Here is a 14,681-nt window from a genome sequence, read left to right as displayed (position 1 = left end):
ACAAACACACACTCACCCCCCCCCCCCCGCACGCACACACACACACACACAGCTTTTGCAATTTCAGTGACTTTGGGGATTTTGTAGTTGCTGTCTTGGACATGCAATCAAAGGGACCCACAGTATGTGCAAACACTTTTACCGAAACACATATCTGAGGTAAAGCTCAAATCCTAGAACTGTAAGCCAAGGGCATGAGGCTCATTTTCAGTCAACATACATAAAAAAAAACACATTTTCACCATTCCCTAAGATCATTTTCAATTAATGTCAGCGCCAGTGCAAAACTAGGACATATCACAACGATTATTTTTGATGACTGCTTCAAGCAACACATTTCAATTTGAATGGCTTACCTGGGATCGTTATAAGGCGTGGTTTCAGGGGGGGGGGGGGAAGCCACCCAAGACTGATTGACTGAATGATGAATATCATTTTAATGGCGAAAAACAAAACGCATCATAGCCCTCAGGCCATCATAGGAACGCAGACCTACAGACCGACAGGCAGACTAGTCACGGATACTCCTCTCTCTTTCCTTTCCTGGTTGTCATGCCTGCCATGCAAACTCGGTATGTGCACAACGTGAATGTAAAACCAGCTTCTGCACGAAGCCACAACACATAGAAGCATTCAAGGTCTCTCATTTGAAAAGCAATTAGAAAAGTTCCACTTGCAACCAAGTTTTTGTTTCCAAGCCAGCGTGTTCTGCTTTCAATATAGATGAGGGAGACGAGAGACAGACACCATCCCATACGCCTGTGCTGTGCTGTGCTGTACTGTCCTTACATAATGCCCAAGGCTTGCAGAGCTCCTGTAGGACAGCCGGTGTGTGGGTCTGATTGTCGGCCGGAAGGAGAGATCATTTCCGTCGGGAGTGAGTGCACTCATGAGCTAGTTTTTGACCAAGGTGCTCGCCAGCCCATTGGGAAAACAATGCAATTACACAATTTCACGCAGCTCCGGATGTGTTTTAGCAACTATGTTCCATCATTTTAAAGTAGAGGAATTAGATTAGGGATTCTAGGACCATTTCGATAAGATCGATATTGCACTGGATTACATCAAGCACTGGATTTGCGTCCATGCAGAAATTAATCTACAGCAGAGATGCTTGATATCGCTGCTGTTTAATCCCCATAACAGCTCCATTGTGTTTGTTTTCAGACTTGTCATCCAGATGTTTATATCCAGTCTACAGATGTAGGGTACAGTTCTTGTAGATTTATATGCTCAGATTGTCTTAAACATAATTACATGTACTAGTACACTTCCCATTCAAAATGCAGTTGCCATGACAGTTGCGTCCTCCATTTCTCTACTCGGCAGCACGTAGCTCGGAAGGTAGAGCGGCCGGCTGGAGATCGCAAGGTCCCTGGTTCGATCCCAGATCCCGGCAGTGTGCCGAAGTGTCCTTGAGCAAGACACTGAACCCCGAAATCGCTCATGTGCGATGCGGTGGTACAGTACCTAGTACTGTCGCCTCACAGCAAGAAGGTCTCTGGGCATGTTTGCTGTTTTCATGTTCTCCCCATGTCCCCAAGGGTTTACTCCCAAATAACTCAATATGAAAAACATGCAGAAGAACAGATGCCCCCCAGTCCAGTCCCTGGACTGAGCACTTTGTTTGGGATGGGATTAATGCAGGGAACAATTTCGACCGGTGGCCCTCGAAAGTTGCATGTGTGTGCTGTGTGCCATGTCACTGCTCACTACAGTATATGTAATGTGTGTCACTGTGTGTTGGAATAAAGACCCCCCCCCCCTTGGGTGCTGTAATTGTAATTAATTCTACAATGATAGCTGCGGCTAACATATAGCATGACTGCACAGCGCCCTCTGGCTGGACTTGCCCGTTGAACACGTGCCTGTGCCACTGGGAACCAATTAATAATTGCACAGAAGACAACTATGAAGACAGCCCTGTCTGCTGTCTGAAGCTAATTGCCAAGAAATCTTCACAACATAAACTATATAGTAGTATATGTAGAAAGTCCCCCATGGAAAATGCTTAGCTGTACTACAGTATATAGCACCATCATTAGACAGTCTTCTGCAATTTATTGTTTTTTTATTTTATTGTCTCCCCCATGGAAAGCGTGTTCACAGTGTTGTAGCCAAGCCAATGCCCTAGATAGTGTCTGCTGTCTGTGAGTCTGCCTGTATCTGCTGCTGCTGTAGTTAGCAAGTTAGCACACATGGCACTGTTCATTGAACAGCCTTCGACACAGTTGATCGCTCTATCCTTTTCATTTCACTTCAAACCTTTATTTCAACTCGTTAGACACTGAGGTTTCCCTCATTTGCGGTGTCGACGAGCTAACACAATCATACACAATCACAAACAAACAATAATCCTACTAAACAGACTGTCCAAAATAGGCTTAGAAGCAAATGCATGCAACTGGTTTAATTGCCAATCAAATATAATGCACACTGTATTAGTAGATGATCTCCCTTTCTGAAATAAACCAGTCCCTAAATAAAAGAGTCCCTCCCTCCCTAAATAAAGGAGTCTCTCAAGGATCTATTCTTGGTCCCTTACTTTTCACTATTTACATAAATGATATTGCTTCTAATCTTTCCAACTGTACTGCTCATTTCTATGCTGATGACAGTACTCTACACAACAGTGCCCTATCAGCGAAGCCTTTCAGCTACTTCAATCAGCAATTCCAATTCAATTCCATTCAGCACTCGTTAGCCAATCTGAAACTGGTTCTAAAAAATAAACATGTTTGCAATTCAGTCTGGACCTCTAGCCATCCAGAACAATTTCAGTTTTCCCAGAAAATGGAACACCAATCAGGGACTGCGTTTTAACTGCCCCCCCTCCCTCCCATTGGGGATGCAGCCCCTGATTGGTTCCCATAGTTGATGCATGAAAATTAAATTCATGCCGCTTACAAAATAGTCTCCCAAAGCAACCATAAATACAGTTATTTCAGAAATGGATTCAATAACAACAAGTAAACAAGAACAACAGATGCACTAGCAGAGTTTCTCAGAGTAAAAGAGGTTTTTGCAATTCTTCTGACTGGATTTGGCAAGTTTACGCTAGCTGAAGGAGTTTGCCAAGGCAAATAAAGTTACTTCCGCCCATTGAAATCATTCTGGACAGTTGGAAGTCCAGGCTGTATCACAATTTATTTATTTATTTATTTTTTGCGAGGAAGTCTGGCTTCCAGGCCTACAACTAGTGCAGTTTGAACAGCATAATGTGTGTTTCACATACATAGTTTGTTTGTTATTTGAGTGATTATGCCATCATACAAAGGCAGATATAGATGATAAGTTGTTAGAATCACATCAGTCATAATTAGGGATCTATTCAGAGGTCAGAATGACAATGATGAAATGTATTCTGAAAATCACTGTTTTTAACAAGTTTCTAGCAGAGTTTGATACAAATTGAGGCCAAGAGACAGTCTTAAACTGCTCTATAATCCAGCATATTTGGATGACCCACAGAGATAAACGCCTCCATTTTGTGCCGAAAAGATTGTGATGTAGCGTCTTTGGGACGGGATCAATCGGCATTGCAGTCGGCAGACTTGCATACACACTTGACCATATAATGTGGACACTTGTCACAACCCCTTTTCAAAGTATGTTTCTTGGCGTTCTGTCACCAGTCCCTATAACCAATTTGTCATTCTAAGCCTAGCCTCGTTTGCTGCCAACACTGGGATGATGGCCCTACCCTTCTCTGATCCAGGCAGTGACTGGGGAGCAGACCAAGTGTTACATGCACTATGCTGGGACACGAGTGTGTCTGCTTCTGCCTCCTGATCCTCTGCTACAAGGACAGAGGAACTGGCTTTGCACACGCTTTCATTCGTCACAGAATGGAGCCCATCAGTGTGTGTGTGTGGGGGGGGGGGACTGTGTGCTTGTTTGCTTGTGACAGATACAATAATCATGGTAGGGAGGCTCAGACACTTTATGTCTGCATATTTTGGCAAATTATAAGACTACTTAGTGGTCTATGGCCTTTGGAGGTCCACACACAATGCCATCTAAGTTGTTATTTTCGTGTGTAGATGGTTCTCTGTGGGACAGTATGCAACACAGAAATGGACTCTATCACTTAGTTCTTGGCTTTTATCTCTCCATTAATGCCCTCATTCAAAATGTGAGAAGCGTCTGTGTTTTTAAGATCATCAGAGACTGTTAGCTTACTTTACTCCAGCAGTGTTCTTATTTGTTAGGCAAACATAATGTTTAGGATATTTAAAGTCACATTAGATTCACAATGTCACTGGTTTTCTTTTACAGTCCATCAAACAATATGGTAACATGAGATTATCCCAATGATTGTTTTCTATGTAACAATACATTCAATGAATTCATGTATTTTTCATTGTTGAGGGCTGAAGGAGAACAGTGGTGCTGAGTATTGTGTGGCAGTTCTCCATCTGTGGTGTCTGGAATGTGATTATAATGACAGAAATCAGCAAATTGTCAAAGCAGGAACTAGAGTAGAGTGTCATTTGGGAGGGACATTGACAAAAGTATATGCTAATCATTGTCTGCTCCCCAAATGACAGATTGCCCTCTCTACTGATGAGAAGTCTCTCTGTTTTCTTGGAGCTCGGGACGTGGAGAACAACATCTTAGACCTTTGCATTTTTATGCTGCAGAGTTTGAATTGTGTTTGGGATTAAACGAGGCATGGCAAATTTGCCATGATTTCAAAGGAGTCGACGGATCTATTTATCTGCCCGGCCCGAGACCTCAGCATCAACCCGCTCCGAAAATATATACCCCTTAATTTGTCTCAGTACCATGCCCCTGGTGTGCCTGTTGAATGTGAAACTCTCTCTTTCTCTCCCCCCCCCCTCTCTGTCTCTCTTTGTCACTCATACTCTTTCTCTATTGCCCATTATTTTAATCCCTCTCTTTCACATTACAGGCTGTTATCTACGGAGCTTCCTAGGCGCAAATGAAAAAAAAAAAAAGTTAAGTTTATCTCGTTATAACGAGTTACTAAGTCGTTATAACGAGATACACAAGTGAAAAAAAAAAAGCTTAAGTTTATCTCGTTATAACGAGATATGCAAGTAAAAAAAAAAAAAGGCCTTACACTGAAACAGCCTTTTAATATTCTCTACCACTGTAAATATGTCACTTTATTACGTTTTAATATATCTTCAGGTGAGAAAGTAACCATGTAGTCCCAAGATGTGGTCAGTTGATCAAAATAAAGGAGACAGACAGCAGAGACCCAGCCTGCTGATGAGAGACGGGCAGGCGAGGGAGAGGAGAGACAGACAGCAGAGTCCCAGCCTGCTGATGAGAGACGGGTAGGCGAGGGAGAGGAGAGACGGACAGCAGAGACCCAGTGGCGATTGCTCCTATAAGCCAGGGTAAGCCTGGCTTACCCATACAGATCCAAATAAAACTTGATTTTGTTTTGATCAGTGAAGGAAGGCACGTAAATCGACTTTCAGACTGTTTTTGAATTAAATGTGTCTTGTATTTTGCCATATCGCTTCATTTTCATCCATGTTTACTGCTTTGGTAGTGCTCCATCGCCCCCTACAGTCCTCATGAAAATACAGTCCACGTTACGGTCCGTTGACAAGCAGTGTTAGCTCCTCATTCACTCAACATTGTAGGACAGGTAAAAGGATTCTGGCTTACGGAAATCAAGACCAAATGAAAAATCAACCAATCAATTTAGCCCACACAGACAACTTATTTACTAATTAATAATAGGCGACTTATTTATTTGTCCAGTAAGATTTCAAAAGAGAGCTATTATTTTGTTACAAGTTGATTTTCTTATAGGCCTACAGAAGAGGCATTAGGGTTAGGATTCTATCATTATTTTATTCCAGAGATTTTACAGTTATTTTTGTACAATTGAAACTTCAATCAAAGGGATATTATTTTAGGCATAATAAAGCACGTTGAAACCTCTGAGAAGCCTATCTGAATTTCTGTTTTTGAGAGATATTATTTTGTAATATAACTGAATTTTCTATCCATACATATAAACTTTAAATATATAAACAATTATAAGGCATCTTTGAGTAAACTGTGAGTATCATTTAAGTAGGCTATCTCCTGGCCGGGCTGAGTGTCCTCTTTTTTGGAAATCAAAATATGGTCACCCTAATGTAGGTCAGGCTTCATAATTAACCATATTGTACCAACCAGCATGCCCGCCTGTGTAAAAGCTATCCATATGCAATTATAGCCTGTAGCCTACTCTACAGAAAGTAGGCTAATTAAATAATATGCTCAGCCTGATATGCTTTATATGATTTAATTGTATATTGTCTATAGTAGGCTGTCTGGATATAGTCAAGCAATTGGTGACATTTATGTAGGCCTATATAGCAGCGCATAGGCCTAATCAATTCCTCACTCCTTCGTACAGGCTGAACTCGCGGGCTACTGTCGGTTCAAGTAAGTTCAAGACATAATCCATCCAGACCGCTACTAGCCTACTCACCTTATCATACTGTAAACCTAGCCTAAACCTAGCCAACAATCACACAACCAGTGGTAGGCTGGTGTTTTCGATGAAAATAGCCTATCGCAGCCATCGGCAGGCTAACAGACCGTGCCGGTGACCTCCGACAGTATCGGCATATTTTTAAACAGCCTTTATTTTGATCAACTGACCACATCTAATTTTTTATGGAAAAGCAATACTTTTACTCTGCAGCCTTCGCAAAGCCCTATGGATGTTTGTTTTTTATTTAATTTAATTTTACTCCACATATTACATATTATACCTTTAAGCTTTTTTGTTTTTTACTTGCATATGTCGTTATAACGACTTAGTAACTCGTTATAACGAGATAAACTTAACCTTTTTTTATTTACTATTTGCGCCTAGGAAGCTCCATAGTTATCCGTTTGTCTGAATGACAGCAATATTTCATCTTGCCGAGCGTGATTGAGAAGTGTGTGATTGGAGAATGAATCTGGAAAGCCTCAATCAGTTTCGCTTGTATGAAACAATGTTCAACATGTACATCCTGGTAGTTCTGGGCCGCTGATGGCACCAAGGCAGCAGACCAGTGAACCGGTGGCGACGGCGGTGCATTTCCCTCGACAGCCAATGTGCCAGGATAGTGTTCTGCGCTATTAGCAGGCAGACGGCCCCCCTGAATCTCCAAAACAGCTCTGCGCAACACTACACTTGAAGATGCATTAAAACGTGGCCAACACTATTTGCCATAACTGTAACCCACTCAAGTCACCTGGCATTAAATTCTAACGGCTGTATCTCTCATGACAATCCATTCGGTTTCGTAACTAGGTAGGCCTACTGTACTCAGGTAACCTGTCTGTTGAGTGCACACCAACAAATAGAGGTAGTACAGGTAAGCCAGCCCCCAAAGGAAATCACAGAGGTTTCTAAACACGTATTAAAGCGACCAAGAGTGGCAGAGACTGGGACAGTGTTGAGTCAGTCTATTGGATTGGGACAGTGTTGAGTCAGTCTAATGGACTGGGACAGTGTTGAGTCAGTCTATTGGATTGGGACAGTGTTGAACCAGTCTAATGGATTGGGACAGTGTTGAACCAGTCTATTGGATTGGGACAGTGTTGAACCAGTCTATTGGATTGGGAGAGTGTTGAACCAGTCTAATGGATTGGGACAGTGTTGAACCAGTCTATTGGACTGGGACAGTGTTGAGTCAGTCTATTGGATTGGGACAGTGTTGAACCAGTCTATTGGATTGGGACAGTGTTGAACCAGTCTAATGGACTGGGACAGTGTTGAACCAGTCTAATGGATTGGGACAGTGTTGAGTCAGTCTATTGGATTGGGACAGTGTTGAGTCAGTCTAATGGATTGGGACAGTGTTGAACCAGTCTAATGGATTGGGACAGTCTTAAACCAGTCTAATGGATTGGGACAGTGGTAAAGAAAGGCTTTATCAGTTGTGACACAGAGGAACACATTAAGGGAGATCAGAATACGAAAGGTCAATTGTGGCCACAGGCAAAGGCTTTCTTCCTGGACCTTCAACACAATCTCCCGTTGAAGCCCCCTGACATTATTTGAAAGAGCAATCACCTCAATTCCCCTGTACCAGTATAATTCCCCTGTACCAGTATAATTCCCCTGTACCAGTATAATTCCCCTGTACCAGTATAATTCCCCTGTACCAGTATAATTTGAGGGCCAACAGTTTGACAGCCCCTCTCTTAAAATATGAAATCTAATGGTGGAGAAAATTGTGTCCATATTTGCATTTTTCATTAATGTACACATGCAACACTCCCACCACAGTGACACATTGACAGAAAACATGTCAACTCTGCAACCTCCAACCTTTGGATTAACATATCACATAGAAGACAAGTTCATTTTTATTTGACCTAAACAATAAGGACTCAAATGCAAATCTGAAAACTGAAATCATCTCTCAAATTGCCAATGACCTCTAGAATTTGTGGTCATTCATACTAATACATTTTTTATATTAAAAGAAAACAAAAAACATAATATCACTAAAAAGCATTCCCTTGTTGAGATCTGCCATTCCAACCTGTTCCTTTTCAGGATTTATTATTGCTATTCAGATACGAACAATAGACTGTGTAACATCATGTTGTGATTTGCTTGTGTTCGTTGGCTGAGACAAATCCATAATCCTCACAAGATAATAACATTGTAATCCTAATTCCCATACGGAACCGCTTCTGCCTGACAGAGGTTACATTAAAGAGGGAGAAACGGAACTCATTAAAATACAGTGCAATTAAAAGAAGTATGACCCCAATCCAAGCTACCATGAATGAATAACCGTCGGATATTTCACATTTTTTTCAGTACCACAGAACACGAGTGCATTCAGAAGCTCACATAGTTTCGCACACTTCAAACTCCCATAACCTTGGCCCTCCATACAACACCCACAGGCATCAGGCAGCAAAACACTGCCTCCGCACATCTGGACTGTAAACTAAATATACAGAAAAGTTGTACTTATCCACATGCTTGAAAATACTCACTTAAAAATGGTAATGATATTGTAGTGACCATTTTAAAGTAGAAAAGCCTAACCAGGGACAGGGGTCACAAATTTCTCTTGGCTAGAAACCCTATTATGCAACATCTGTTTCATGTTACTACTTAAGCTGCCAAGGCGCGCAAGTAGGGTGATCACTGCTGCCTGTGTGTGGGTGTGTGGGTATGTGGGTGGTTGGCTAGATGGGCATTTTGTTTACCCCATAGATTTAAAAAAAATAATAATAACCTTATGACATTCATACAGTACTTGGTACATATGTTCTGCCCAAGGTATCCTGGACCCGATTTGATTTTGGAGCGGATCTGAATTGCAGGGCGGATCCACAAATTATTATTTTTTTGTTATGAAAGTATAGGAGTTATACTTCTGACCCACCACTAGAGTGGACTACCTTTCTACATTGCATGCAATTGCATCCTCCTTGTCCTCGTATTTTCTGTCCATGAGAACAATTCTTTTTTGCAGCGAATATCTTAGTTAATACAAGACTGATCTAGGAAAATCAGTTTTTTGTTCATATGTGTGGTATTTATTCCGTTTTGGAGTCTCCCATGACCGCCCTAAGCAACACTTAACAAGGAAGTGATTTGGCATGACAGCATGAATTTGCAGATGTTTAGGATCAATCTGTAATGGAAAATATTACACTATTAAAAAAAAATCCAGCAAATATCTTGTTTGTTTCTGTTTATGATTCACTTTTGTGATTGCTCTCGAGTAGCGTGAAGAAGGGAACTCCTTTATATGACATTACAGGCGTTGCTATGACGACCAACTGCATTTACATAATACTATTTTGCAAAAAAAAAAAAAAGTAGTGGAAGGGGATCTATTAACATCTCTGAGGCAAAAAAAAATTCCTAAAAGTATAAATATAATAAAACCAGACGTTTGGTGATGACAATGTAGCCTACTTCGCAGCTCAAAATGTCCTCTAAACAATTTCAGTTTTCAAATAGAATGGCATTATGTTGGTTTTAAATTGGGTTGCTAAATTTGACGATAGCGCTGCAGTTTGGAATCCTCTGAGAGAGGCTGTATTAACGCCATCGAATGTACAGTAACGGTTACAGTCATATACATTAATGAATAAAATGCTCACACAAGGACACGGCATCGCCAAGCAACATTTTCAGGGTGAGACTTAATAGAATGAATAGTGATGATTTTAGGTCACTAAATATGCACATAAAAAGCAGAAAATATGAATTTAGACTATGATATGTAATTGTAGGAGAGTCAGTTACTTTTCCGTTGCAGTTTAAAATGTCACTAGTACAAGGCAGAAATCAGTCTTGTTGCAGCGTACCCTGGCATTAATACATCCAACCTCAAGGGTTGGTGTTAAATAGATCCCCCTTGCAAATAAAGTCGAATCAATTTGAATCAAGTTGACCCGGTAGCGTGCTATGGAAAGACGCCATATAAGGCACAAGTTGGCACCTCCTCCGAGTGCAGTCTAGTTGTAACCTGTGACAATGTTGTTTGTCCCCGACAAATAAACAAACAAAAAAATAAACAAAGAAAGAAAGAAAGAAAGAAAGAAAAAATTAAACAAACAAACAAATAAATAAATAAAATTGAAATGAATTCCTCCCCACAATACCACAATGATTGTTGCATTTCACCAGCATAGACAATGGCTGGTAATGCTTTGCTAATTTGTTATATAACACGTGCACAGTAAACATGTTGTTCCCCAATGGAGGAGTGGAAATGTGATATTTTCTTCATGAATATGAATATATGAAATGGTTATTAATTGTATGTGTATAGTATTTAACTCTGAGAGCTCTAAACTCTGTGTGAAAAGTAGAATCACTTTCTTTCAATTCTGGAAATCCAGTAAAACACACACATGACATATACAGTACCTAGCCATACTCTATCTCTGATCTATCCAACATGATTGTAATACCTAAATAAAAGTAATCTGATCTGTTATGAAATATCACTATTGCTAATTGGTTAGAATATCATCAATGAGAGGATCTGTCGACCTGATGACCTGCTTTGAAGCTCACTCCTGCTGGGGACGGGGGAGTCAACTGGAGCTTGAGGTGTTTACTAGCTCTTTTGGTGCTTGTTCTGAATGTTAGGATTCTCAAAGGTGAGTATCGAGGTTAGGTGCACTGTGGGTAAATGCAGTTCTTCAGGTCGACACACAAGGACCTGCAGTGCACTTACTTAAAGACACAGAGCACCGATCGAGGGACTGCTGTCTCGTTAAAGACTGCGTCTATCTCTCTCTTTCTATCTCTCTCTCTTTCTCTCAATCTCTCTCTTTCTCCCTCTCTCTCTCCCTGCTCTACCCCTCTCTGTCCATCTTTCACCATCTCTTTCCATCTTTCTCCATCTCTCTCTCCTCTGTCACTCTCACACCCCGCCACTTCTGTCAGCCCCCCCCCCCCCTCTCTCTCTCCCTCTCTCTCTCCATCCATCTCATAGTGAGGAGAATGATGCCAACCTCCGGCTCCAGGCCATCCCTCCATGCCTCACGCACAGCCACTTCACTCGACCCCCCCGGGGAGGAACCCCCTCCCGCCAGGGGAAGAGAGAACAAGCCTTGCCCACCCTGGCGCCATTGTCTGAGGAGAAGGCAGGCTTCGGGGGCCCCTTGGCAGGGAGTGTGGAGAGGTGCCCTGGAGTGCTCATTACGGCTCTGTAGGGACTGTCCTCCAGGGTATCCAATGAGTGGCTGAGGACCTCATTACGGCAGGCAGCCTCGGTGCTCCTGCTGCACCCAGAGGCATGAGGCTCAGAGGAGAGATAAGGGAGGGAGGGCTGCCAGATTACCCTTAATCAGAGGCACCTGTTAGACAGCAACCCCCCCTCCCCTTTGCTCTTCCTCCTCCTCCTCCTCCTTTCCTTCCTCTTCCTCTGTCTCGGCTGTAATTATTGCAATTGCACGTCTCAACTTTTATGTCTATGCATGGAGAGAGGTGTGTGCATGTTTTAATGAGGAAATAAGCAGCTGTGATCCCGTAACGCAGGTTTAAAACAGAATTTAATATGCCGATTATTCAAATTAAGAACATAGTTTTTTTTAGGATGACATACTCTCCAGGCTCCCCCCAGTAGAGGATAAGAGACATGTTTCTCCAGCTTGGCTTACGCACTTGATGGATTAACTAAAAGATACAAATAATAATACTACTTAATTATAATGTAGTAAAACAAATTACGGAGATTAGAGATTTGCCGTGCATTCAGAGTACTGAATTGTAGCAAATACTGCCAGCAAAATACAGTGCAGAAGGACAACCCATCCAGCTGGTGCAGTTGACCCAGCAAAAGTTAATGTGAAACTGGACCCAGCAAAAGTGGATGCTGTATGAGGTTAACTTTTCTACCCTCCGATCAATGTGACAATAGCTGCCCATGGTATGGAGTTTATAACCAATGGCTACAGTCACATCAAAGCCTGGTCCCAGATCCAGCAGGTTATATCAAACAAAGTCAAACGATTTTACAATCCTAGCATAATTTGCCTCAGTATCATAACTAGTTAAAACTGCTAGAAACTATCAAGACTACTAGAAACTATGGACATTAAATTGCTAGAATAGATCTGCTATAAGAGTCTGGGTTGTAATTTTCCCCAGTGAGGGTAAACATGTGAGGGGAAATGAATGCCATGCGTACAGACACGTTTCTGATTGCTTTATAATTACCACCATTGTCACTGACTTGGGCCAGCGTCTTTTCCTAAGTAGGCATATAAAAGAGGGTTGACTGATGTAAGTTATGGTGTAGGAAGTGTGTTTGTGCCCACCACAGTGGGGAATAATGAAAGCATGCATAATGTGATTTACATGACTGCACCGCCTCAGTGATTTAGTCGTCCTGCTCGCACACCTTCCCTTAGGCATTGAGACATTCTTTGAAACTAACTGTCAAGCTGTTTTCTTAGATATACACACAAAGAACTTTGCAAATGCTAGCACTTTCCATTCTGACATTTCTGAAAAAGATATCGCTTTACTCTGTAAACTTGGAACTCAAACAACAAAGTCCTGCAATCAATACATTTATTCTTCAAAATACTGTGGGCTGCATGGTATTGTTTGGAAACCGCACCACTTTCTATCCATTACTCTACCCAATATACGGACTATAGAGTTACTCAATTTCAGCATGACAGGCTACACTATTGCAAAAACAAAGAATGGTTTTGAGGAATCACAATGTCAGATTTTGACAAAATACACAGTCTTGCAACCCTCAGTCTTTTAGAATTTTAGCAAACAGATATTTTGTCTCAAAATGAATGAATACACCCACTGAATCTTTTCAAGGACGGTTCGGTAAAAGCAATGGTGTTTACTAGTAACAGTGTTTACATTATGCTTACCCATCGTCTACGATTACAGTTTTCAGCCATGATTCAATTCTCTTGTTTAACCTTTGTTAACCATCAGGCAAAACTTGATGCCACAGTATATGTGCATAGGCTTAAATGTAGTCATTGCCAATTTGCTCACTTTTAAATGTCGTTCTCGGGGAACAGCACTACTGTACAAAAAAGCCCATTAAAGCAAAGTACATTACAATTCATTAGCATATATTACAGGTAACTTATAAACTCAATGTTATTTTTACATAGCCGTGGCAAGATTATGTGAATATTAATATCAACAATGATTTAACATGGCCTCATTATATCAGATGGATACGATCCCACACATTATTGAAATACAGCTTAAATGTCACAACAAAGTGACTCATGTTGAGAACCTGATCAGCTTCCTCCCATGGTGAGGCACTGCAGCACTGTAGAGAATAAAAAATAAATACAAATCTTCAAAGCATTTTTTACCTCCTCAAACCATAATAAAGTGATGAAAAATTACTAAAGTTGTATCCCTGTTTTATCTCTGTAGTCATAGAAATGGAATGGTGGACACGTTTTGTTTTGCTTGCAGGTTTTTTTTTTATAACATGGCTTTATGTTTTCAAACCTCCTTTCTGGTCACAAATCAAAATGTGCTTCCCTGGAGTTTATGGAGGCTATACGAGTCTGATTTTGTATTCCTATCTGTTGTTATGCAGCCTATTACAGTATGTTTTCCAGGCAGCCATAGCTCCATAATCTTAAATCCCATTTTCTCCTCAACCACAGGATTATCTTCAGGCCTGTGATAGCGTGTACTCTATCAGGTTAGCAGTTCTTGGCCAACCGCGTGTTAAGAGATTCTCAGATCAGTCAAGTCTAGGGGTGATCATGTAACGATTAAGACATTCAGTATTTAGAGTAAATATGGTGTGATTTCTCTGTAGGAAAACAATGGTTCAAAATGTTGTTGTCGGGAATGACCTGCCCTGTTACAGGCAATCATTCAGTTGTTCAAGCGGTTCAACCGCAGTATTATGACTACAATCCAACTGTGATATGACTTTGATCTGACATTCCAATGAGAGCAGAGAAAATGCTGATGGATCATCTTTGAATCTCTTTGATTACATAATGGCACACTTGTCCCCAACGCTAGCGCGATCCCGGCACGAACCCTGGAGTGCAGAACGCAGGCTCTTTCTGCCACGCCGGTGCATTTGTTTTCATTAGGGGCTGTTGGTCAGCAGTCTGGGAGTCTTGTCCAACAATGGCTGCAGTGTGTGAGTGCATTACCAGGCCTCTTGAAATAAATGATGTATTGATTTCAAATATTCCACCAT

General features: G+C 41.3%; 1 protein-coding gene across 2 annotated transcripts in view; it reads right to left on the bottom strand.

The window, feature by feature from the left end:
- The window catches only part of pcdh11 (protocadherin 11), a gene marked incomplete at both ends in the record, with an annotated part of 154,635 nt that overhangs the window by 102,243 nt on the left and 37,711 nt on the right, over window positions 1-14,681 (bottom strand). The window lies entirely within an intron of this gene.

Source organism: Borostomias antarcticus (genome assembly GCF_949987555.1).
Source record: "Borostomias antarcticus genome assembly, chromosome: 14".
Classification (NCBI taxonomy): Eukaryota; Metazoa; Chordata; class Actinopteri; order Stomiiformes; family Stomiidae; genus Borostomias; species Borostomias antarcticus.
The sequence above is the reverse complement of the archived record's forward strand: the minus strand, read 5'-3'. Positions and strand labels throughout refer to the sequence as shown.